This window comes from Excalfactoria chinensis, chromosome 2 (assembly GCF_039878825.1).
Source record: "Excalfactoria chinensis isolate bCotChi1 chromosome 2, bCotChi1.hap2, whole genome shotgun sequence".
NCBI lineage: Eukaryota > Metazoa > Chordata > Aves > Galliformes > Phasianidae > Excalfactoria > Excalfactoria chinensis.
The window spans coordinates 72,595,407-72,619,062 of record NC_092826.1 but is presented as its reverse complement, the minus strand read 5'-3'; the positions used below and the strand labels follow the sequence as shown (position 1 = coordinate 72,619,062).

General features: G+C 36.1%; 1 protein-coding gene across 3 annotated transcripts in view; it reads left to right on the top strand.

The window, feature by feature from the left end:
* CDH12 (cadherin 12) overlaps positions 1-23,656 on the top strand; it is a 506,510-nt gene that overhangs the window by 79,117 nt on the left and 403,737 nt on the right. The window lies entirely within an intron of this gene.

Sequence of the window (23,656 nt, the reverse complement as noted above, 5' to 3'; positions counted from 1 at the left end):
ACCTCCCTTACCCTGCTGACCATGCCTCTTTTGATGCAGCCCAAGTTGCCTTCTGGACTGGAAGTGCAACCAGTAGTTTACATCCAGCTTTTTGTCCATCAGGACCCCCAGGTCCTTCTCTGTGGGGCTGCTCTCAATGAGTTCTTCTCCTAGTCTGTACTCATATCTGGGATTGCCCCTACCCAAGTGCACTTGGTCTTTCTGAACCACATGAAGTTCTTATGGGCCCACTTTTTGAACCCGTCCAGGTTCCTCTGGGTGGCATCACTTCCTTCTGTTGTATCAACTGCATCATTCAGCTTGGTGTCATCTACACAATTGCAGAGGTTGCACTCCCAATATCCAGGTCATTAATGAAGATGTGGAAGAGCACTAGTCCCAAGATGGACTTCTGGGGAACCCCACTCATCAACTGCTTCTGCCTGGACAAAGAGCCAGTGACCACAACACCCTGATTGTGCCAAACCAACCAATTCCTCATCCATTGAATAGTCCAACTTTCAAATCCATCTCTCCAATTTAAAAATAAGAATGTGATATGGGTACTTATCAAAGGCCTTGAAGAAGTCCAGGTGGATGACTTCAGTAGCTCTCTCTTAGTCTGTCGGTGCATTCATTCCACTGTAGATTTCCACTAGATTTGTCTGGATGATCTGCCCTTAGTGAAGCCATGCTGGCTGTCACAGATCACCTTGTTGCATATATGCCTTAATGTATTTCCCAGGAGAATCGGTTCTATGATTTTCCCAGGCAGAAATGCGACCCTCACTGGCCTGTAGTTTCCTGGATCTTTCTTTCTTTGTTTCTTGAAATGAGAGTGAAATTTCCCTTTTTGCAGTCACCAAGGATATCACCTGACAGCCATGAGTTTTCAAATATGATAAAGCATGCCTTGGCAGCCATAACAGTCTGTTCCTTCAGCACCTTGGGATACATGTCATTGGGCCCCAGAGATATGTACACATGCATATCAGGTGGTACACCCCATATCAGATTGTTTAGAACTTGTTCTTTCTTTACAGTGAGACGGATTATGTTCCTGTGACCCACACTTAGAGATTTGTGGATGTTAGAGGCATGGAAAGCCTGACTGACAGTGAAGACTGAGTCAAAGAACTCACTGAATACCTCAGCATTCTCCATGCTGACATTTCCTCTTTCTCATTTATCAGAAGGGGTACACACTCCTTTTGCCCATCTCTTCTGATGAATGTACTTATATAATTCCTTTTTGCAATTTTTCTAATTCCTCATAAAATTCAATTCTGTCTTTGCCTTGGTTTTCCTGATCCCATCTCTGCACTCCTAGATATCATCCCTGTATTTCTTCCAGGCCACAGATCCCTGCTTCCACTGCCTGTACATTTCTTTCTTAGTTTGACCAGCAAGTCAACCATGCTCAACCATGCTGATCTCCTTCCTCCTTTGCTTGATTTCTTATGCTGGTGGATGGGGGGCTCTTGTGCTGTCAGAAAGGCATCCATCAAGAACTGTCAGCTCTGCTACATTCCTTTGTCCTGAAAAACAACTTTTCAGGAGGTCTTACCCAACAATTCCTTCAACAGACTGAAGCTGCTTTTCTGAAGTTCAGACTCTGCACTTTGCCAGTTGCCCATCTTCCTTGAGATCACAAGCTCAACCAGGTCATGGTCAATCCAGACCATGATATTAACTTGATAATATTATGATCTTGAGACCTTGATATTAACCTGCTTAATAGGCAGATCTGCATTGGTGAAAACCAGGTCCAGTAATGCTTCACCTCTTATTTGGGAAAATCTCTGTGACATGGCTGTTTACTATTTCTATAGTGTATAGAAAAATGATTTTCAGGACATTGACTGGAGATTCTAGCTTCTCTTCTGATAGAATAACAGATTTCACAGCATGCTATATGGCAAGTAATCACTTTCCTAAGATTCCTCAAAGAAAATAGTAGTCTTATATTATTTGGCAAATACAAAAGAATAATCCCAGGAGAGACCATTCTTTCATCTTCTTGCCCCAACTGCTCCTGACAGAATTATTCCAAATCCCACTAAATAATTCCAGTGGTGAAAATCTCACAACCTCAACCTAATTTAGTGCTTAACTATCATTATAGTTAAAGACTTTCATAATGTCTAATCAAAATAAAGGCTTCAATTTAAGCCTCTTACTACTTGTTCTATCCCAACTGGATTTCCTGTGTGTAACATCTATGTCAATGTACAATTCACTGCATCCTCTTGCACTTACTGTGAGTCATTTAGTACTCATTCTCTTCATTTATTTCTTGGTCTTTAATCAGTCTCCGTCCCTTCAAATACATATATATATGTACACATGTATACATATAGGACTCTGAAGACAAGCATTTCTAGATTCTTCACAAATGACTTCTATATATTTTACAATTGAATTAACTCAATTTCAAAATAAATTCCTAAGAAAAAATTGTAACTTTCTTCTTACTCCTTTTTTTAGTATGAATTTTTAAGTCATGGCTTCATAAATAATGGTTGTTGAAGCTTTAAATTTCTTTTCTTGAGCCATTCAGATTGTGATTGCTGTTCACAATGTGCTGTTCACTTGAGAGGAGATTCTTGTTGTACAGTTCTTGAAGTCGAGCATTCTTAAATGACAGGAATTGGTAAAACTCTCTATTAGCTCTACTTATGTCTGTACTTATGTACTTATACCTGTCTTACTGGTAGGTTTATTTTTATTTAATTCAGGTCAGAATCTGGTGCAGAATTTTACAAAAGGTGTTTTTTGTTGTTGTTGTTCCCCCCCCCTCCCCCCTTCCCCCCCCCAGTTAATTATGTCAGCCACTATGATGTGTAGTGAGTATATGACAATAATTCCAAATTCAGTGGAATGTACTATTAAACATTAATCTCTTTGTAAAATAACCTCTTAATCTTGGTAACCATACATGCCACTTAAATTAAATTTCCTTGCCTCTTACCCAGGACAAACATTAACTAAACTTGGGGTATCAGGCACTAAGCTTGTTTAAAAATATGTACCCTTATAATGAAGCATTAATAGACCTGCTTACATCCCTCAAAATCTACAGATTTTAAATGTTCTCTTTGCATAAGACATTAATGAGGTACATGGAATGAATAGATCAATCAGATATATTTTTCTATGCAAAGAGTAGGTCCAATTATTTTCCTCACTCTACATTTAGAAAACCTGTATTAAGTCAGTGTTTACCAAGGGTAAATATTTACCAAGTTTTCTACCTCATCAGACTGAGTGTTCCTGTGTTAAAATTGCAGGTTTCCAGTTGTTATTTTCCTTAACTTTACAAGCTCTTGTATATTCTTTATATGTGAAATGAGATGTTGGATGGGTGGACAAGAAAAACCTTGTTGGATGTTGTGTTCAGAGGACAGCAGTTAATGGTTTGTGTGCTATCCAGAGGACTGTGGCAAGTAAAATTCCATGTGAGTATGTCCAGGGACCTGCTAAAGGTAGCATCTTCATCATGGTTTAGTCTAGGGAAAGGGAGGCTGAGTGGAGATCTAATTGCTCTCTTCCAGTATCTGAAATGTACAGCGGGAGTGGGGTTGATCTCTTCTAACTGGTGACAGGTGACAGAACAAAGAGAAATGGCCTCAAGTTGTGTCAGAGTAAATTTAGTTTGGATATCAGGAAAAACTTTTTAACAGAAAGGACTGTTAAGCACTGGAATAGGCTCCCCAGGGAGATGGTTGAGTCACCATCCCTGGATGTGTTTACAAACCATTTGGATGTAGTGCTAAAGGACATGATTTAGTGGAGGGCTGTCAGTTAGGGTAGTATGGTTAGGTCATGGTTCGACTTGATGATCTTTAAGGTTTTTTCCAACCTGGATGTTTCTATGATTCTTTGGTCTGGAGCAGGCAATGAAAGGTACTTTTATCAAGGTTGCAGGTGTTGACAGAATGAGTCAACAGGTAATGTTCTGTAGGACAGTTCTGTTATCCATAGGGATATAGACAGGCTAGAAGAGAGGGTCTAGAGGAACCTAATAAAGTACAACATGGAAAAAGCCTAGAGTTGCCTCTGTGCTGGGAGCACCAGTGCAAAGACACAGACTGGGCCTGCCTGGCTGGGAGCAGCTCTGTGGGCAGAGACACACAGTGCCTGGACAGACACAAGCTGGGAATGAGCCAGCAGTGTACCCTGGCTGCAGGGACAGCCAGCTGTGCCCTGAGAGCCATATTCTCAAGAGCACAGCCAGGATATTGAATTAAGTGTCTTATTAAATGTCTTATTAAGTGTCTTATACTCAGTACTCATGGGATTACAACATCTGGACACCGAATCCATTTTGGGGACCCTAACACAGGGCAGATGCTGAAAAACTGGAGCAAGTTCAGTAGTGGTCTGTTCCAGGCAGATAACAAAGTGTGTGCCTGGTGGGAAGGGGTTGAGGGACCAAGGCTGGTTCAGTCTGAAGGAGAGACAGCTTCAGTGGAATCTAAGAGTACACTGTTCTTGTGATGGAGTTACTCAGAGGGTGGAGTTGGGCTCTTTGCAGCAGTGCCTGTTGGGATAACTAGAGTGAGCACACAAAAAGTGAAAGAAGAGATCAGACTGCCTATAAAAGATAGGGGAAAAAAAATCACTTCCAGGACATTCCAACAGTAGCATATATTTCCCAGAGAGGTTTTTCATCCTCCATCCTTGGAGTTTTTCAAGACACAGGTGGATAAAATCCTGGGGAACCTGATCTGACTCCATATCTGCTCCTGCTAGGATAAGGGGATTAAATCAGAGATGTCCTGGCATCTTTTGCAGCCTGAATCATTCTGTGAATACAAACAATGCAAAATATAGTCACTGTCATTTTTGCACTTCTTGAAAAATGTGAAGGAAATGCAGTTGCTTCTCTGTTTGCTTTTGGCTCGGGGCTGAAATTAAATTATTCTTATTATTGATAAACCTTTTTTTTTTTTTTTTTTTTTTTTTTTTTTTTTTTCCCCTTGTGATTTTTTTCATTGATTTAGTTCCTTTAAAATAATAATTAATATAGTCTATAATAATACAGTCTCTTTTATCTTTCCATAGATCAATATCCTTCTCCAATGCACAGCATCTGCCATCTTTGGAAATTACTTAAAGTTGTGCAACAGGTTAAGGTATTATTTTGACACCTGTACATTTGCCTGAGGCAGGGAAAGGTGCACATAAATGTTACCATAAACAACTATATTCTTGCTCCGTCTCAGTTACTGTTTACCTGCATAGTTCTGAAACACCCAGTTGAATTGGACTTCAGACTACATAGGTTGCACTAAAACTAATGCCTCCATGCATTGCAATTACATTGTTGCATTACAATGCAACAAAATGAAATAGAATATTGGCAGGAAGGTTCAGCCTCTACAGCCATACCATCAACATCTTGTGACAGTGGGGCCCAACATGATAAAATAGGAAGCATTGCTTTCAGGGCAGCCCTTGTTGGTATAATTCATTTTTGAATACTTAAAATGACTGATATGTATGCCAATTTTACCCTTATCACAGCTGTGAAATGGAGCTCTTTTTCCATGTCACAATACAGAAATGTTGACTCTGTTGTTTCATTTTCTAGTGAAATTTTAGAGAATGTCTAGAGAACAACTAAGAAGAGATAGTGAGAAAAAGACATATGGGGTAAGCATGCTTCTCATTAGACAAGACAGGGCCTTTCTGGAAAACAGCTTTATGGGATAAAGTCATCATCTGTGCAAAGTGGCAAATAACAACTAGGAGTACTATTATTTTAATTTTAATTTTAAATAAATTAATGGAGGCTCTATAACCTGGTTTTGATTAAAAAATCAATTTGTGGATCAAATAATGGAAAAGCATTAATAATGTGAATTTAAGAAACTTGTGTCTGGGTTGCACAGGAGAGGCTTTCTGTATTGTCTCAAAATTGAATGAAAACTTAATAAGAAGTAATATCTGAAAATATCTAAAATTTCCTTTTCTTTATATCTTGGTTTCTTTTGCAAAAGGGGAGTTTCAGGCTCTCGCACCTCATTCATACCTGCATCACTACTTTGCAAGTAAATGCACTGTATTATCTTGCACTTCAGTGCACATCTCATATATTTCTCAAGCAGAATACACAACTCTCTCACAAGGAGAAGAGCATATCAAAGGAAAAACAAACATAAGCAGCAAAGGCCATCACCAGCCAGACATCACAGGTCATTAGTATTGCTGCTTTGCTATCATCTTGTTTTTCTCTCTGTCCTGTCTCTTCTCTTGGGCAGAGAGAGCACATCTGGCTATAAAAACAAGAGGTTTTGTTTACAGAGAAAAGCATTTCTATATTAGAAATTCCTGTGTCTTTTTTTTTCTTTTTTTTTCTTTTTTTTTTTTTTTCCCCACTGTCATCAGCCAATTACCATCTGTCCGACAACAGTGAAAGGAATACTTGCAACAGTGTTCTGGAGGATACATAATTTACAAATATCTATATGTATTTTTCTAGAAAAGACTAACTAAGAAAGAGATACTGAAGCACGCACATGCATAATATGTTAGTCTTCATATCTCATACCTCATTCAGAAAGATTAATGAGCTGTTTCTTGTTGCTCCATACCTCTGGTCAGGTCACTCTTTTAACACTGAAAAGGGTGCTTTGAAATTCTGGAAGAAAATATTTGAACATTTTTGTATATTGTTCAGATAAGCAAAGAGAAGTTAAACCCTATGTCTGTTAGCCTAGAAATTCATGTCAGTAAATCTGTGCTGAGATAGTGTTATTAGATAAACAGTGATGCTTGAATTTTGAAATTGTTGCCATCTGATGAAGCAGTCAAAACTTGTTTTCTATCAGAGATTTGTTTTATTTGCACTTACAACTTTGTCTCTAGCTTTTAACCAACCAGAAACTGTGTGCATGGAGTCCTTTTACATTATGTCACCTTGACTCTTTTCTTCCTGACAATTTAATGTAATCTGCTTTTCAGTTTCATGTGAAAAGGAGTTCCAAATGGAAATGCATCACTCTGTGACAGATTTCACTGTTATGTTTACCTAGTAATAATGCACTCTTCAAAGTGCTGTGCCAGTTAAACCTCCCTCCCTTTCTGAATTCACCTATTTCCTAGAAAGCAATCCATGGCTAACATTGAGCTCTAATGTTAATTTGAGTTTATGTTTGTTTGTACTGGGGACCTGACCTATATCAAAGATAAAACTCAGAATTCCCAGATAAATTACAGTTCATTAACTTAAGTGATATTATCCCTTCTCAGGCATTTTTTGGACACAGCCATTCCCTGGGAGGATGAGTGGTCTTGTTCTTTCTTGTGTTGGACAGACAGAACAGTTGATCTATATTGTGGAAACTGGCAAGTGCTATCACCTGAAAAATGAAGAAGGGAGGAAGGGAGTGAGGGAAGGAACAGAGGAAAGGAGGAGGAAGGGAGGGAGGGAGAGAGGAAGGAAAGGAAAGGAAAGGAAAGGAAAGGAAAGGAAAGGAAAGGAAAGGAAAGGAAAGGAAAGGAAAGGAAAGGAAAGGAAAGGAAAGGAAAGGAAAGGAAAGGAAAGGAAAGGAAAGGAAAGGAAAGGAAAGGAAAGGAAAGGAAAGGAAAGGAAAGGAAAGGAAAGGAAAGGAAAGGAAAGGAGAAGGCAAAAACAAACCAACAAACAAACAAAAACAAAAAACAAAAACAAAACAAACAACAAAAAAAAAAAAACACCTTATGGCAGTCCTAAGGAAAGGATTAGCTTTCATTATGGCACATGCTTCTAACATGAGTCAAGAAAAAATATCAGCTCATACCCTACAGACCAAATAATATTCTTCAGTTTTCAAGTTGCATTTCTAATACTGTGACCATAAAAAACTCTCCAAGAGTTGGAGGCATTCAGATGAAATTAAGAAATTATAGGGACAGTGGAAGAGCAAGATATATAAGTGATTACAAGATATTCTGCAAGTGTTTTAGTTCAAGGTTGTCTCTTAATAGGGAATTCCATGAAATGTATTTCAACATACTTAGCACTGTAGGCTTCCTGAAGGGCTGCACTGGACAGTGATCAGAAAAGATTAGAAGGACAGCTGACTGTACTTGTTTGTTTTATACACATATTGTCCTTCAGATTTCTTAGTTGCCTGCAGTTACACCACTGAGATATTTTGCCATCTAGTCAGAAAGCAATTACAGAACTGTGATAGTTTTGCTGAAACATTTTACAAACTCGTAAAACGTTTCCCTCTTCACAATTCTTTCATTCTTCAGTTCACTTCCATTATTTAAAGATCTCTGATCATTGAATATTTTACACCATGGGGATGAGATATTCCACATTCTTAGAAATATTATTTCTAATAGTATTTATCATTTTTCTTTCTTCTTTTGAAATTTTACTTATTTTCTTTCACCTACAGTTGCTCATCTATTTGCAGTCTTATTTAATTTCTTACTTATAGGAGCCAAAGCACATAGCCAACAGGACAAAGAGTTTAAACAATTTACTTAATGCTAAATTTTCATATATAACTATATAACTACATATATATATATATATATACATACATATACACACACACACACATATATATTATTTTATTTTATTTTATTTTATTTTATTTTATTTTATTTTATTTTATTTTATTTTATTTTATTTTTGGAAAAGAAAGGAGACATCAGGTTCTCCAAACATATTTACTATTTTTATGGTATTTTTACTATCTAGTTTATGATATAAAAACTGTTATTTAATTTTACCAGTGAGCAGGGCTTTGTTAAGGAGCTTTTGCATGGACACATGATTTTGGAAAAGGTACTTGTTTGTCCTCCTTGCTGGATTCCATCTGCAATGAACCTTACTGCTGAGAGTGTTATAAGAAGGCACCACAGAAGGTAACCAGGAAAGAAGGAAACCAATGTAACTGCAAGTGTGGAAAACTGAGTTTTTTGTTCATCTGTGTATATGTAACAAGAAGCCTTGTAACTGACCTTCTTGCCAAGAAGATCTTCAGTCTTCCAGCTCTTAGGCTCTCCCAGGTTGCTTTAACACTCTACTTCTCTGTTATATTTCTTTATTTTTGTAGAAATTCATCTGACAATAACTATTTCCTAATACTGGAAGTGTCATTTGGCTAGCAAAGATGATTTATTGTGATAAAGTGTAGATTTATGTGTTAATGTAATGGTATTTTGAAGCTGATAGAAGTTGATAGATTTGGTACGCTATATTTGAATTTCAAAGGTAAGATCATTTATGTTTCTAAGAAATGTGCATATTTTAAAAATTATAATAAATCATCTTAAAAACAAAAGCCAGAATTTGAGCCAAGAACTGAATCTGTCTTTAGATCTTCAAGAACAAAATTGTAATTTACAGTGAATATAAAGTAAAGGAAGGAAGCTTTAAGGTAAGAAAAGTTCTCTCTATTCAGCGGAGAGGTTTGCTGTTACTTACACTATCTGTATCTCAGTTCCCCAAACCCATTCTTCTCAGCAAGGTATTTGTGTATTCATTGAGTATGTGAAAACAGGTGACCCTCAAAGGTTACATGGTGCAAAGCTGATCATTTTACAGGTGGGCTGTTTAACAAATGAGACTTCTTAGAGTCTGGTCACTGTCTTTACAGTATTTCTGTGCTTTTGTGAAACTGCCTATTTTAAGTTTTTACTTTATAACAATAATTGGCCTGAGTGTATATCAGTCTTCTAACAGTAGAGTTGCTAATATTTTAAAATGATCCAAAATAACTCTTTTCTATGGAAGAAGTGCCTATTCCTTAGGACACTACCCATTTACCAAACCTACGTTTGTTTTACTTAGAAATTAACAATGTTTCCTCCTCATCATTCATCCATTTTTTCCTTTAGTAATGACCAGTCTTGCAGCTGCTTGAAGGGACTGTTTGGGAAAATTGGAAAAGGCAATTTTATTCAGTATTTTAAAACAGGATCACTTGGAAAAGCTCAGAAATTTGCAGACACACTGTTGGTTGGAGTGGTGATTGGAGTGTAGGACTGGGGGTGAGTCTCCACTCACACTCAGTCTAAAGGCATCTAAGGCATCTGGGTAGATGGCTCCCCCCTCCCCCCCCCTCCCCCCCCCTCCCTGGAATGAAGTGGTGACTCCTCTGGCACCTAGGCAAGAGCAGAAAAAGACATAATGCTGGGAATTATTCCTCATAGAAGTCAGTTGGAGCTTTCATCAAGCTAAGTTTTGTCTGTTTTAGAATCTGACCCTTTATTTCCTATTATCAACCTCATTATGGTAGCATCAGCCTATAAGAAAAGGTACTTAGATGGTATTCAAAAAGTTTCCTGGAAACTAAAAGTAAAAATGTAAGAAATGTATGATTATATATTTAACCTGGAAAATTGTGGAAAGGAACTCTGTTTCATCTTTTCTTCTCACTCTGCATCTTTGTTATCTAAGGAAAAAGAAATAGACTGAAAATTTAGAGGTGAAAACTAATAAACACAGTTTTTTCAAGAAATTTTACTACAGTCAGACACATGGAGCTATGAATGATAGGGATTACTTCAAAATATTGTTGGAAGTGGCTGTCTTGTTTTTGTTGTTATTTTTATTTTTATTATTATTATTATTATTACTACTACTATTATTAATATTTTTGGAGGGTGGGAGGGCATATGGGCTTTGCAGAAGTAATGTTTTCTATTTATTTGCATGGAAACCATAACAAAGAGCACGGGAACACTATTTGACAGAGCACATTAGCTGCTACAAAATGCTATTTTTCAACATAGTCACCATTATTAGCTGTGCATTTTTGCCGGCAATGAACAAGAGCCTACATGTTGCACTTGTAAAAGTCCGCCCCAGTGGTGATCAACTACTGTCGCAGTTGCTGCTCCTGAAATGCATCACCCACTACCTCACTGTGCTCACATCCACTGTTAGCTCTCCATAAACATTCAGTAAGCATTGATGAGTATCAATAGGTGCAGTTTTTCATACATGGAGGAATTCAGTGACACACCTTTGCTTCATATGCACTTTCATGCCAGACACCATTTTGTATGACTGCCCTTCTGCTGCCACGTATCTCATGGTAACAACATGTAACAGAATACTGGTGGGAAGGTTCAACTTCTACTGCTATATTACCAATATCTGCCTCTGATGCTGTAGGCCAATAAAATAAAATAGGAGTCATTACGTTTGGAGCAGCCCTTGCATTTATGTACATGGATTCTAACTACAGTGGATTCACAAGATGATTTCATGTTATAAATATCTTCATTCTGAAACAAGGAAAATTTACAAGTTAACAATAAAAATAAAAATGATTAAATGGATTAAAAATAGTATTGTTCTATTTCACTCAGATTTTATCCCCTTCTAGCTTATTCTTCAGTTTTATGTTTATATCCATAAAGAAAGAAGAAATACTAATTTATTTTATGCATAGTGCTGAATTTTATCTTTACATTTTAAGGAAATGAGAATTGTATTAAGTAGTAGCACATGCGCTGATTTTAGAGCACTGAATGTTGGAGTGCTTTAGGTTTTTTTTTTTCCTGTTTCTTTGTCTTTGCTGTTTGTTCCACATAGAAATGAAGTGAATGAATGGTAGAATGTTACGTATTTGCTTACTTCAAGTTATTGCCTTTCTCACATCTTACTAGATTACATTTGCACTAACCAAAGACACTGTTTACACTTCTTTAACTTCAGTATTGACTGAAGTAACACTGAATCTCTTGCAGTGGGAGCAGATTTAGATACAAATCATTGTTCCAGCACCAAGATCATTAATCAGCCTCAGGCTAGATCCATTATGTGTATATTCAGCATAGAAGAAATATTAATGGCTCCACAGAAGAAACGTTACCATCAGATTAGCTCTGACTCCCTACTGGAGCAGCAAATTACTCTGAAGTAATAATTATAATACATTACTAGAAGTTTAATTTTCAATAAGTGCTGTCTGTTTAAGGGGTAGTAATCTCACCATGGCTCAGAGAACAATAGATCATGCTATCAGCAAGAAGAAACCTACATGGAATTAAAAAACAAAAAACAAAAAACAAGAACAAAAGATAATAAAAAATCATTAGAGACTCCATATTGAAACAAAAACTCCCTAGAAATTTTCTAAGCTAGAGTTTTGTGTACAAAACTGCTTATGCTATTGGGTAAATGTTTACATTAATCAGAAGGTGAGTAAACATCTTTGTACCTGCAAATAAGGCATAACTATGCAAACTCAATCATTTTTTTCACTGTTCATCCTTGGAACAAGTTGATCTTTTTGTTCTATGGTATATGTAATGCAAGAAGAAAGATGTGTTCTACTTTTTTTTTAGTGAGCACAGCACATTGGTTTTGATACACCAATTATATACACCAATTTATAGTACCTCAGGATGTAGACATTTTTTGTACAAAACGATTGGATTCCTACATACAGAGCCACTACACACCATAACTTGAAGTTTTCTTTGAGAATCAACTATGGCTAAAACAAATTTTGTGGATTTTTTTCTCCTATATATCTCCTTTATATCTCCACATTGATATTAATCAATTTTAAACTTTTCAATCAATTTCAAACTTTTCAAGTAAAAAAAGACTATGCTAAAAATGATTCAGTCCTGATCGATCATGGCATTGTAAGGAAGTAATATGAGCTTTTTACACCACGTGATGTCTTTGAAATATTAATCACAGCTGAGATTCACACTATTTTCTGAAGTGATATACAATGAAGTTTTGAAGAACTGTATTTCTGATAATTCCTGTTCTGGCAGTGAGCCAGTGTATTTGCTAGGCTTGTTTCTTTGTCAAGTGTTGGGGAAGAGTCTGTTTTATGTGAAGGTGAAAATCTTTAGCTACTAGATATTTACAACTGTAACTTAAGTTGCATGTTTTGTATTGTGTCTTGCCAATTTGGCCATTGATTAAAAATAAATAAATAGGTTACTAGGGCTTCAAAATGCTGGCTATGGCATACATTATGGAGTCAAGTTAAATAACCCCATATAGCATTCACAGGCCCTGCTGTCTTTCCCTCAGATGAGACCAGAAATAGTGTTTCAGATGTGACTTCTCTTCTTCCTCTTCCTCTAAAGACAGCTTGGTAGCTAGAGTCTGAGTTGCTGCTTCAGCAATACTAGCTATCTGCTTCCCTGTGCACAGAGATTGGTTAAAATTCCAAACATGTTTTTTGACAGGGATCTTGGGTAGATCAGTGTGGAAAAAAAACAAGAATGTCAATTTGGATTTAGATCACTCTGCATCAGAATGAGAAAATTAAAAAAAAAAAACCCAAAACCGAACAAACAGACCCACATGTATAGAGGGCAGCAGAAATTTAAGGATCCTTGTTTGATAATAGATATTTTATTTTAATTATGCCTGTTATATTCAGTCATAAACTTTTTCTGAAGACAGACTGGTTTTAGGATACATTTGATGCATTCGAGATTAGTGAGTTCAAAAAAATTTTATTATTTCTTTCTCTATTTCAACTTCTTCTTTTATTACTAATGATATCCCACTGTGCACTCTCATTGTTTCAGGTTCACTCAAACCCTGATAATATGGAATTCTTTCTGGTCCCAAAATAACAGTGAAGCGATACATATCTTTTAATCCTGAAGTTTACTTATTTGATATATATCTTCCATGAATATACACATTTAATTTTTTTCCTCTGTGTTTTTATTTAGTTTGTTTTTTGAAAAAAATTAAAGCCACATCATTAGGTAAAGATTAAATAAAAGACATAATGTCTGGCTTTGAGCTTTGGTGGTCAGACTGATGAACAATATACTAAGAGCACTACAGGATTTATTTAATCATTTAGTTCAAAAAGGAATAGTCTTCTTGGTTCCACTGAAACTGAACTTTCTGAGATACAAATAAGCCCAACAAACCACACATTCTCTTTGTGTGTTAAACTTCCAGACTAAGCCATGAATTGGGAAAAACAGAGTTATTCTTCAGGCAGTTTATGCTGAGATTAATTCTTACACAGTTCAATAACCCTGTTACTTCAGAAGAAATCTTTCTGCTTTAAAATGTTTCCATGAAATATTGGTCTGGAGATTTTGGCATAAATCAAAACTGCGTTCATTTTTCCATTTGTCATATATTCCCAAATGGAGCTTCTATGAAGTGCTAAAATATTAGAAAAATCAAACTATTCACTGATCTGAAAAGAGATGAACAACCCTGGAAGATAATTTTTTAAAATCTGGTATCAATGTACATCACTGTAGAAAGATGACATATTCCTACAATGATTTCTTCCAGCATGAATTCATCACTGCTGATGTTGTACATAGATATGAGTTTGATATTCAGATAAAAATAAATATGAGTTATAGCTTAATTTTCACTAGATTAGAAAGAGAACAGCAAAATAAAATAACTTGTACCTCTCCTGCAATAGTTTCCGATCTATGGATAACTACAAAATTCACAGTAACATACATATGTACTTCAAATACTTGTCCAGAGAAGTCTAAGTCCTTGTAAGTCTCACTTTATTTTAAGAAAAGGTGATAAACACATACAATCACAGAAATGCATATTATTGTATACATAGTAAAAGCTAGCTTTATTTCAGAAGTATGTGTTTAGTGGGAGATACTGGAAATAGGTGAACGGTTGGACTGGATCATCTTTTAGGTCTTTTCCAACATTGGTGATTCTGTGATTCTATGATATGTGATATACACCATTTATTTTTGGGAAAACCAATGCTAGTTATAGCTTAGTGTGGAACAAGGAATTCTTGAAAATGCATAAACTGCATAGTATTTCACTTCCTAACTCACCTCTTGAAAGCCATGTTTTATTTCTTCTAATAATATTCTTTATCCACCTGAACTGTGTTGATTGAACTTACATGCTGCTTACACAAGCAGCTATTTTGTTGAATTCATGCAGGTAATAATTTTCATGAACAGTGATCCCAGGAATACATGGGGACATTGTATCTTCTTTACTGAGTCATCTGCAGATAGCATAGAGTGAATGTCTATAGTGTGAGAGGAATACAATGCAAAATAATGCATGGTAAACTTTTGGCAATCTATGGCCCTTGTAACATATAAAACAGTATTTTGAATGTGCATAATTTTAATGTCTTTCCTCTTCTCTTCTGTACCTAATTTTACTAATAACATAAGCAAAAAGCTTATCCTCTCTTCTCTGTTCCAACACAAGAGAAAAGCATCTATTTTGGTATCAGTGTTATTCTGTAGACCTCCATTGTTTTTGAGCTAATGTTTATTTATGTGAAAAAAGACAGAAGAATAAGATTTCATGATACGATCTCCAAACTGTTGCTAATATTGAATCTCATATCCCTATTAGAAATAGAATTTGTTTTCAGAAATGTACATACAGTTCAGTGCAGGGGAGCAATAGAAAGATAAAAATAATCAGTTACAACTTACAGGGCCTGAAGCCTTAGATTCAAGAGCTACTGATCCCATCTCAGGGTATGTGCATTAGAAATACCACCTCATTGAACTATCCTGGAGAATACAAACTGAATTTGATAGTTTATTGCACACCTGCTCTGATTTAAGACATATTGGCAAAACTGAGTAGGAAAACTGTCAGGTTCACTTTTTATTCTCTCCACAAAGTGAAGGCAGAGCATTCTGGTTCCCTCAGCTTGGTAGCGTAATCTAAAAGATATTTCAGGGTATATAGAACACTAAACTGCTCTTTCCTTCAATATGTGGATTGTCCTGATCCCTTCCTTTCCTGCAAATGGGAGATTAGCTGCCAGTCTGAGCAATACACAGCCACATCAACAAGTCCTGCAGTTTTTCACATTTCATCTCCAGACCCCATAAAAATTGCTTCTGTAGGTTTCTGTTGTAATTCTTTGTATAAATCCAATTCAATACTAATTTCTGTTTTGCTAGGAAGGAAATACATCCCATCATTTCTAGATGGGCACTGCTAAAGATGAAATTGCAAAAATAATCTCCACAGTTTTGTATTCTAACAAAGTTATTTATTCCTGCTTACAGTTCACTGGTTAAGACACACAATACAATATGGCTTACTGAAAGTGAGAATATGTGCACAGATGTCTTCATTCATGAACCAGTGGTTTATTTTTCATCTACTGAAAATTATTGGTGGACTTCATTTTTTTATTATTATTATGTTTTGACTTAAAAATAATGAAAATAATTTTCAAATTTGCAGTATATATATAATTTTTTTCTATAGAAATGGTCATTTTCTAAAGAGCAACCCATAAAATATATATATATATGTATATATATATATGTAGTAAACCTTTTGACAGCTCTAATGAAATCTGTTTATGGAACAGGCATAGACATGAATGTAAATAGGAAAATAACAAAAGATCTGATTTTCTGGAACTGAGTATCTTCAGTTCTATGCTTAGGAACTGTAATTTCATACTTCTCAATTGTCCTACATTACTGTCACAAGCACAGTGTTTCAAAAGAGATGGAGAAAACACTTCAGAACAAAAGATATATTCAGAGAATTCAAAATTAGCATTCAAAACATTCAGGAACATTCAGAATAAAAAAAAAGTTTCAAGATATTTGACACTATTAAAAATGAAAGACCTTCTCCATGCATTGGTTTATTAAACTTTTAGATGGGGGGGAGTGGGGAGGTGGGGGGCTGTTTCAGTACTTCCTTACTTTCTCCTTACTTTCTCTGTCTTCTGGTGAAAACCATTGTTTTGAGCCATTTAAGTGGTTTTTATTATTATCATTATTTATTTATTTATTTATTTTAATTTAATATACTTTTTAATCATTTAGAAATACTCCAAAGACACTGACTGCTTTTCAGGAGGATGACACAAAAATAGACTTGCTACCTGATCTGTTCCAGCTGCTGGGAATTGTCATTCATTTCATCGCTTTCACCAATGAATGGGGAAAACAAGCACTTGTGAGGCCCAAGGGAGATGTAGGCATGGATTTAGCTCACTGAGATGCTCCTCTAGAATTGACGTATTCTGTTTACTGACTACAGCCAGGACCTGCAGTGATTACAGTCCTACATAAGGCATCTTAATTGATCCCATTCGGTTCCTTATGCAATTCTGACCATGTTGTTTGTGCTTTATAAAAAGCAAAAAAGAAAACTGAAAAAGTGAAAACATTGGTAGTTGAAATTGCAGGTGTGTCTTCTATGTCACAAGCCTGAAGTACGTGGTCATCTTCCACATCAAGCCAAGGCAACCCAGCTGCTGGCTGAAGTGCTCCTGCCCTCACCCACAGCTCCATTTTCCAGCCCCCAGTGCTCACTAGCAAGAAAATCACTTTTTCAGATAACTGAATCTTCTCCTCCACCCCCACTCCCCTCCCAAAAGCAAACAAAACTGATGGAAAGAACTTAATATTTTTTATACTGTCAGCACACTGCAGATCTAGCCTTATATTTCATGAACACAATAATAAGTGTATTCTGTACATTTTTTTTGCCCTTCTTTTTTTTTCTTGATTTACAGTAGATGATTAATGGATGTTTTATTTATCACTGGTCACAAAAACTGAACAATTCAGGACCATCCAGCCCAGGCTAGATAGGGCTTTAAACAACCTGATCTAGAGGGAGATATCCCTGCCTATAGCAGGGAGGGTTGGAACTAGATGATCTTCAAGATCCTTTCCAACCCAAATCTTTATAGGATTCTATAATTCTGCAATTTGATAACTATGGTGTGGGATTCAGTCACCCAAGTGTGGATTTAGCATACTAGCTTGACTATTGCCAGGAGCTAATCTGTATTATGCTGTGTGGTCCTGTACCATGGCTTATACTTCAAACCTCAAAATCTGACATTGTTATGAAATCCTTCCTTGATCTATCACTGTCAGTAACCAGCAGGGTTCCTGCCTTTCAATATGGGTCAGTTATTCTGTCAATCAGTCTATAGAAATGTGCCTGTGAAGGTGAACATTCCTCTCTGAAGGTGCTGTAAGGTTTTGTTATGTGCTCTAAGGTCTAAACCTTTCTCTGAACATTGCACCCCTAAAGCCAGAAGAAATGCTTGAAAAATCTTTTTTCTTTCCCGCTGTTTAGCTAGTATCCCCTTGTGTTTTGGCAGATGTAGAGCATTTCTCCAATAAAGGCACACTCAGTGGTGAATTCTAAATCCACTGCATGTCATGATCCATGCCTCAGTCTTCCCTGGTTCTGCTCCGAAGTAATGCTTCCATTTTAGAGCTCTGGGAAGGGTGAACTTTCTTCAGGATCCCAGAAGCTGTCTGAGGATGATTCTTTTTTTCTTAGTAAATATATGATAAGGTTGAAAGTATCTTTTTAGCACTATTATGAAATCATATTTTTTCAGTGATTTTGCTATCTTCAACACATCTTCTTAGAAAACACTACCAAAACCAAGTAAGGTGTAAAATATTAAATAAATAAGTTAGGGATACATTTATCATAAAATAACTATGTAACCACATAAGAGGTAGTGAAAAAAACAAACAAACAAACACAAATCAGTTCTATTTACCATTATTAGATTGCAGTTTACTTGCAAGCCTTGTGAGGATTTGCTTTTTTTGAATGCTGCATTTTTTATTTTTTATATATACATATTAATATGCTTAGAGAATGCAACAAGAAATTAGAAATTAAATTTAATATATTTTTGTTGTTGTAGTTAAAGGAAAAGAAGTTAAATGTTGGAAGTAAAGACTTACCATATTAGTAATATTTCCTTTCCCTTCCTTCCCTTCCACTCTCCTCCTTTCCTTCTCCTGAAAGGTGAAGATGAAATAAAGGATTGGATCAGTATCAGAACAGAAAAAAAAATGTTAACACACAAGGAAAACAACAAAGAAATATTTAGTGTATGTGTGTTATTTTCTTAATGGGAATGGATAATAAGAATTTATTAACAAGTAATTCTGATTACATATGAAAAGAGTACTATATTTGTCCTGGATTTTACAATAGATATTACTCAACTGTATGGTAAAAGTAAAGATGCATATCTACTTTCAGAAGTGAGCATCTGAAGAACATGAGTTAGTCAATTTGACTGGAAAATAGACTGAACTTGTATATTTTCTAGCAGTGTGTTTTCTGTCTTGCTGACATTGATATTGCCAGCTATTTGCAAATTACACAACTTTCCTATAAGTCCTTCATTGCATTTACTCATTTTAGTAATTGTGTTGATGTTTCATTTCTATTACAAGCCAGAGAAAATGATGACATCATTTGTTAAGGTTGAGTAATTGCTAATTATATTCTACAGTTTTTATTCAGTTTTTTTCTTTGGTAAATTAGTAATGTGCCTATGTCAACCGTTTGTGGTCTGGTTTGGCCTGGTTCTATAACTAACAGGATGGGGGGATCCACATACCCATGTCCCAGGAAAGGAAAAAAAGGAAAAAGGGGGAAGAGTAGGGAGATGGGCCTGAAAACAAAACAGCAGCAACAATCTGAGGAGAAACAAGCTAATTTATTAAATAAGATATCAGAATCCAAGATCACACACTATAATGCAATATAATACCATATAATTGGAATGGAAGGTAATAAATAAAATCAGAGTGTCTGTAAACCTAAGACCTTACTCTAAGTAAGCTGAGGCAATACTGTACCTGCAACTGAGATGAGCTAGAAGATCAAAAAAGGACATTGTGATCTGTGAATGTTTTTTATCTTTCCCTCTGAGCAGAAATGGTAACAGAACAGAGAACAGCCCTCTGGGAGATGGAGTTCTCTTCTGGGACAGGTACCTGGAACTATCCACAATCCACAGAATTGGAGCATTAACTCTTTTACTCCCAGTGCACTATGTGTGTTATATATATTGTGGAATACAGATAACAAAATCATAAAACCCTGACAGCCTATTAACTACACACAATTCAGGCAAAACTTCTCTTTGCATATGGTGGCATGTCCCTTACATAAGCTCCTTAAGGCCACTGATAGCCTCTATCTAGGATGGTTTCCAGACTTCCTCAATTTACACAAAGTTTATTGTGATTCTAAGCAGCCACCTATATCCATACTAAAGCCCTCCTAGAGGTTCACTGTTGTTTGAGGGTATTTTTAGCTATTATAAGAATACCTGATACACTTTCTTCTATATTCAGAATCACCTGAAGTACTTATCATCAATTGGAACAGGAACACTGAGCTTCTCTGATGGTACCAACGTACAGATCAGAAGGCCGACTCAGGACTTTATCTCTGTGGTGGTTCTAGGGCAGTAAGAAATACTTTATCAGAGATCTGTCAGCTTCACTGGAGTTCATGGGGCTTTAAAATGCACAGGAAATAAGTAGTCAACTACTAAAAATGTTTAAACTGACACTGATTATGATTATACCTAATGAGTTTATGGTTATTTAGAAAGAAAATTATTGTTGAGGGAGGAAACCCATACTACCCTGGAGCCCATCTGTCACTAACAAGCAAAATTGTTCTTTCCTGATTTATTATCTCAGTTCCTCTTTTTAAATAGCCACAAATAAAATTAGATTAGGGTTGTCAACTACTAGATCAGTCTGCTGAGGATCCCATCTGAATTGGCCTTGAACAATCTCCAGAGATGGGACATCTACAGCATCTTCTGAGTAAAGAATTTCCTTCTAACAATTAATTTAAATCTCTCTTCCTATAGTTTAAAACCATTCCCCCTTATACTTTTAGACTGTGTGATAATTTGGTCCCCCTCCTGCTTATAAGCTTCCTGTAAGAACTGGAAGACTGCAGTGAGATCTCCCTGGAGCTATCTGCACACTGAACAAGGCCAGCTCCCTCAATCTTTCTTCATAAGAGAGATTATTCAGCCCTCTGATCGTCTTCATAACCTCCTCGTCTTGTCCCACTCAGTGGGGGCTTTGAGGGAGGTGAATCTATCTCCTGAGTAGTGCTTCCCCAGTCAGTAGGTTTTGCTATCACAATGGAATCACCAAGAGTTAGAGAAATAATACAAACCAATTTATTGAGAGTTTTCTAACAACTACTAATACTCTACTTGGAGGTAAAAATGGATAATTTCCTAGTTACAACTAAAAACTGTTACAGGTAAGAGTACTTTGGCACAGGATTTATTTCTGCATTTAAAGTTCTAAGACAGCAGCTTAGGCAACTAGAGCCTTCTTGTAACTAGAATTCATACAGACAGTCGCTGAGAACAAAGGCAAACATTTGTGCTCCCAGAGACAACTCTGAGTGAAATTCTTTCTTGGACACCCTCATTTTTCTTTCTTTTTACTGAAAAGCAGATGAAGAAGGTATAACAGAAACGTTTCATTGTGGAGACTAATGAATTAAGGCAAGACACCTGATGTGCTGTGTCTCTCATCTGCTCTGTTAGCCAGCAGAGTGGGAAGCAGCAGTAGGCTGCACAGAGGTAATACCTCTGTGGGAGAAGGTGTTTAGAGGAGGTTTTGAGGTGGTGGAGGAGAGCTTTCTGGACTTTTTTGAGTTTTCTTTTGTTCTGCTCGTTGCTTCCTGAATGAGCCAAGAAAGTGAGAGTAGGCTCTATAGCTGTTTCTAAAGCCTCTTGTCTTGTGTAGTGATAGCAGTTGGACTGGTAGTAGAAAGTCTGGGGTCAATTGGTGTTTGCAGTTTTAGTGTGAGGATACTCAACAGAGAGCTGTTTCAAAGCTGCCAAAAAGACTGTTACTGAATGGCTTGGATGTGGCAGGCTTTGTCTGGCAGACTTGCTGGAGAGCTTAATAAGGATTTTTCTTGAGAGCTTGATTTTTCTGAGCTCGTGATTGAAGGCTGCGGGCAAAAAAAGGGCTCAAAAACCTGTCTGTAGCTCATCTAAAGGTGGCTGTGAGTTGGGTTTTTAGCTTCAACTTTTTGAGATGTTTTCCTACTAACAACAGGTATTGCTTTTATCTCTTGTAGGGAAAGAAGTAAAAATTCTCAGTGTGGGCCTAAGATCATTACTGTACCTTTCATTTGTTGTTTTTAAGTACACTATATTTTAGTGGCTTCTGCTTTTCAGGTCTGAACAACACAGCTCCTGACTAGAGATCTGTTTAGTCTTGCTTCTGAAATAGCAACTCTATCACGCATATGTTATTGATCTTAAAAGCTACTACTCCTTTAATGAAGTATGTAAACTATTGTTTGGCTTTTTCCTTGAGTACACACTGTGTTATTAAAAACAACCAAAAAGTATCTTTTAATACTTATGGAAACCTTTGGCTTGAATTCAAAAGTTCTATAAATCAAGAGATAGCGAAGAGCTTACATGTGATTCTCTGTATAATTATCTGTGTGAATGATAATTCAACCAAATATTTAAGTATGAAATTAAGTCCTATTGGCTTTAAAAGTAAATGTGCCCATACATCTTGATAGTAAATGTGTTTTTTGTTTTCTTTGCTTTTTTAAATTAAAAGAATATAAGATGGTGCTTTTTGTTTTTTGTTTGTTTTTTTATTAATTATAAAGGGGGGAGGAATTGGCTTAATCTTGGCAAATACTTTTATGTCAGCTTAGTGCATATTTAGGAATGCAGTTTCAGTTGTTTCACAAAGTCTAGTCTTCAATTGTATGTATATTTTTAGACTTCACTGTTTGATTCCTAAAATATGCATCACGATGTAAAACCAATGTTCTAATACTGCAGAGTACCAACCTAGATGTGTATTGTAAGTTCCTCTGAGCTATTTCTCCTTTCTTCTGTTGTGCTTTGAGTGCCTGCAGCCACATCTCAGAAAGAGAAAGCATTTTGAAATCCTTATTTTTACATTTTTCTTATTTGAATCATTTTTTTTTTTTTTTTTTCTAAATAATTAAGATGGTGACAATATAGCTATGACATTTTGAACATTTTATTTTTAATTTGTCTTGATGGAAATGCATCTGAGTTTGAGTTTCTCTCTTTTTAGTCACTTCTCTGTTGTTTCCATATCACAGTACTTGTAACAGAGTATTCAGCTTACATTAGCACATCTTGAAGCTTTTTTTTCCATGCGTTATATCTTGCAGACTGCTAGAATTTCATCTCAAGTCAAAGCTTAAGTCTAACCTTTTCAGAAATCTTGATGTTAGTAAAATGATTTTGTTTTGGTATCTAGAGTATCTTTTGGATTAATATATATATATATGTATATATTAATGTATATATATATATATATACACATTAAACTGATATTTGTTTAATGTTTTAATTATTACTAAAGCATAGTCCAGTTGCTGTTGGTGGCTATGTAACCGAATTAGTTCAATCTGGAATGCTATTGGAAGGGAGCAGTCTTTCTCACAGATGTTTTAAATGTCATTAATTAACAGCTTAATCCTGCAGGGTATTAATCTCTGCTTATGTGAGTCTTTGATTTAACTGGGTATTATCCCAGCTGCAGACCAGAATTTATAGGATAAGCGTGGTCTAAAAGATGTAATATATCATAAATATCTGCAGAAAATAAAATTTAATGGATCACTGGAAAATGTCTGGTCTCCAGTGCTTTGAGAAATGTTAAGTCAGGTGGCAGTTACAATCATAATTGGCAATTGGCTGAAAGATTGGGGCATGGGTTATGTTTTCCTCTGTCCGGTAGCAGAGAACAATATTGAAAGGAGCAGGCAGATCCAACTAGTCAGTATTTGGCACTGAGGCCAGTGCCTCTGGCAGATTTTTAGATTTCTTGTTCATAGGAGGATCTGTGTAACATCAGCACCTCTTGGTGCCTGATGGGATGCACCTTTCTTAGAGTG